Below are 3,682 nucleotides of genomic sequence, written 5' to 3' on the forward strand. Positions count from 1 at the left end.
AATCACCCTTCTTACAGAAGGGCAACTGGCCCTACAACCCCAGCAAAAAGTCACCAAAGGTCTCTACCTTCTATTCCTGCTCCTCCATACTGTCCTGCCCCCTCAGAGACACTGTCCTGACTGCCCCCCACACACACTGTCCTGACCCCCCGTTCCGCCCCCTCCCACTTACTCTGGGGGGGCGGTGTTCATTACTTACTCTTGGTAGGGTTTTCATTTTCCTCCAAGGCTCTGTCTGGCTCTGGCTCACACGGCCTGTGGGATCAATTTCATGGCTCACTTGGACTGCTGTGCTTACAGGTATTTGAAAAGCTGCTCAGAAGGGTATGAAGCCTGGCTCTGCAGTATCTGCCTGCACTGAGCTCTGAGGATGAGCAGCCCTTGGAAAGGAGAGGAGGTCCTGGGTCGCTGCTCTTCCCAGATTCAGAGCCACCCACAGAAGGGAAATCCCTCTCTACTTTGTCTAAACTGAATTCATTTTAGTGGTGTTTTAAAAGTGAGAATTGAAAAAGTGTCCTACCCTGGAGCTGGGGTGACCCTGCCCTACCTTGGAACTGGGAGTGCTGGTGTGTGACCCTCCATTGAAGAGAGTGTGTGAGCCTGGACATGTAGCTTCTCTTTGTTTCAACTTCTGGAAAATGGGAGCATTGTTTCTGTCTCCTAGGAACGATTTTAGGATTAAGGATCTTCAGATAGAGAGGAAGTGAGGGCCCAGGCAACCCCTGAATCCCCAGATCAGGTTGGGTTATTCCGAAGGGCTGCAACTCTGTCTGCCCAGGTGTTTACAAAGAGGCCCTGATCTCTCAGCTCCCAGACAGAGCCCTTTGAGGCACCTGAGAAACTCAGAGAAAGCAGAGAAAGCGCCACCTCCTGGGGACCTCGAAGCTTGGCTCCTCCCTGCCTCCATCTTCAGCCAGGAGGGAGCCTGGGGCTGTAGGTTTGATCATTTCTTTTTATTTCATCAGCTACCTTTTGGTTTTCCAAGTGAGTTCTCTGTGGTTCTGGGGACCTAGGATCTCTAGCAATAGTTTTCCCCAAGGGCTAAGTAGAAGTATGTGACCTCTGATGGTTTCCACTTAGATCTGCTATCAGGGCTTTTTTGATCCTCTTCTGGACAAAGGTTGGAGAAGGGACCTCAGTCAAAGACAAGGCCAGCTTCAGCTCAGCTTTGGCTACCAGGATGGTTTGGAGTAGCCAACTGTGTGCCCACGGGTCCTGCGGAAAGAGAATGGGGTAATCAGGCCACTGGAGTCCTCAGATAGTGTGCCAGTTGGGAGGAGATGGGCAGGTAGTGAAAGCAGAAGGCAATGAAGATGCTATCCTCTGCCAGTTACTGAGCATCTACTACGAGCCAAGCACCGGACTAAAGGCCCTTTGCAGTTGCTGCTATCCTGTTTCCAATTCCTATGGATAACCAAGAATTTATCCCAGCATTCCCTATGGCCCCAGCCCTCCCCACCCCAACTCCAGTCCCTTTCTATCACAACCTTTGGGGTTATTTAGATCAGAATGTGAACCACCTGGCTGCCTCCTAGGACAGGTGCTGGGGTGGGGACCACTTGTATTCCAGGGCAGGCGACTGGAGGAGAAAGAAGAGAGATTGGAACAAGGAGAGCTGAGGACACACAGCCCCTTTTCTTGCTCCCTCCCCAGTCTATGAGGTCCCTAGTCAGAACAAAAGTATCAATCCTGAGAGCCAGAACCCCTAAGCTAAGGGCCAGCTTGACGTATGGCTTGTGGGGTGGTCTCTCTGGTCTCTGGCTCTATGCCTCTAGGCAACAGTACTTGGGGAGAATCAAGAGTCTGTCTCAAGTACAAACTGGGGTGGCTCAGGGAGCTAGTGGACTTTAGAGACCCTTCTCCCAGACACCAAGGACAGACACCAGGACACATAACTTACTCCCACCCTGCACCAACTGGCAGGAAGGGCCAGATCAAAGACCTTGAATTCTTCAGGCCCCTACTCTCCTCTTTGCTTTGAAATCCCTATCCAGGATGGAGCTGTGGATAGAAGAGGAGGAAGAGAAGGACCCATTGTTTCCAAAGCATTTAAAGGACAGGAACCCCAGCAGATCACCTCAGGGTTCTAACATCTAGAAAATCCAGGCCCCACTGTATAAAGTAGTTACTGCTGTTGAGGGTATTATCAAGTGAGATTTTTTTCCCCATTTAACCCTTCAATTGCTCTGAGATAGGCATAGTTTCATCTGTGCTACACAGGAGGGGAAACCAAGGCCTGAAGAGGTGGTTACTTAGCTAACTTTATGTAACACAACCAATCAGCAATAGACCTGGGATGTAAATAATGCTGGCTGGAAGGCTGGGATGGTGACCTTGGTGTGAATGAATGGAAAGGCTGTTTTCTGCCTTTCCCATGGGCCTCCCCACTGTCACAAACACACCCTTCAGCCCAGCCCTGCCTAGAAGCCCCCTCCCTACATCCATGAAGACAACACTGGGGCCCAGAGAGGCTTGGGACTGGAGTCAACACAGCTGCCACTGGCGGCTCACCAACTCTCTGCTCAGGGGGAAGGGGCAGGTGGACATACAAATGAGACCTTAGAAGAGAAGCTCTGAGAGGCCAGGGTGGTGGGGAAGGGGCCATAAAGGGGAGCTGCAGGTCCTGCTCCATCCCTGGAGGAGAGCCCAGGAAGATTTCACAACCCTCCTTTCTGGTGGTTGGCTGAGAGAAGAGTTGGGGAAAGGAAGGGAAATGGAGTAGCTTGGGATCCCTGATAGGATCCCAGGTCATAGCCATCTCTCTCTTGTTTCCATGGAAACCTGCCCCCATCGCCTCTCCTCTGATGCAGTTTGCTTTCTGGATAGGGAAGCTGATAAAATCCACTCCGCACCAGAATGAAGCTCCCTTGACCTTGAGAGAGAATAGCCCTCCCAGGTACACATTCTGGCAGTCAGCTGGGTGGGTAGGCTACTCTGCAGAATGAAAGAGGGAAGTGTGAAGTCCTCTCTGAGGAAACAGAGGACTTTGGACTTTAGAAAGAGTCCTGCTTTGTCCCAAGGGGCCAGCTCTGCCCTGATTGGAGACCGCAACCCTCAGGGAACAAAGATCTTCTTGGAAACTCCAGTGAGCTCTGAGACCAGAGCTCATAAGGATGTATGTAGGTCTCTCAGATCTCTCTGGCTGAGAGCAACCTTCTCCCTCCTTTCTGAGGCCTTCATCTCTCCAGGTGAAAAATGCATGGTCCCATCGGCCTCCCTAAAGCCAAGCAGTGCAGCGAAGACAGATCTGCCCATTGCCCAAAACCCATTGTCCCTAGGAAAGCACATGAAACTTCCTTTCCATCTCTGGGTGCCTGGGAGATGTGTGTCCTGCATCCTCCATGGGAAGAAAAAAGCCCTAGGGGCCGCAGTCTGAACACCTCTAGGCCAGTGGTTGGCTAACACACACTGGGGAAGTACTTGTGGATTTAATCATACTCTCAGAGGGAGGCTGCAACTCCTAGCATGAGCAGACTTCCACTCCATAGCCCTGTGATTCTGCTTCCAACAACTTGTCTCTGAGGTCAGCAAGATTTAAGTTAGTGATCCTGTGGCAGAGTGGAAACCCATTTTTTACAAGCTTTGGGCTTTCTGAGAGATTCCTAGTCCAGACCATAACTTTTAGCCCAGCTCTGCCCAGCCACTTGGTAGGAATAGGACTCCATTGTGTATCTGAGCTACA

The sequence above is a fragment of the Mastomys coucha genome, unplaced genomic scaffold (genome assembly GCF_008632895.1).
Source record: "Mastomys coucha isolate ucsf_1 unplaced genomic scaffold, UCSF_Mcou_1 pScaffold15, whole genome shotgun sequence".
Classification (NCBI taxonomy): domain Eukaryota; kingdom Metazoa; phylum Chordata; class Mammalia; order Rodentia; family Muridae; genus Mastomys; species Mastomys coucha.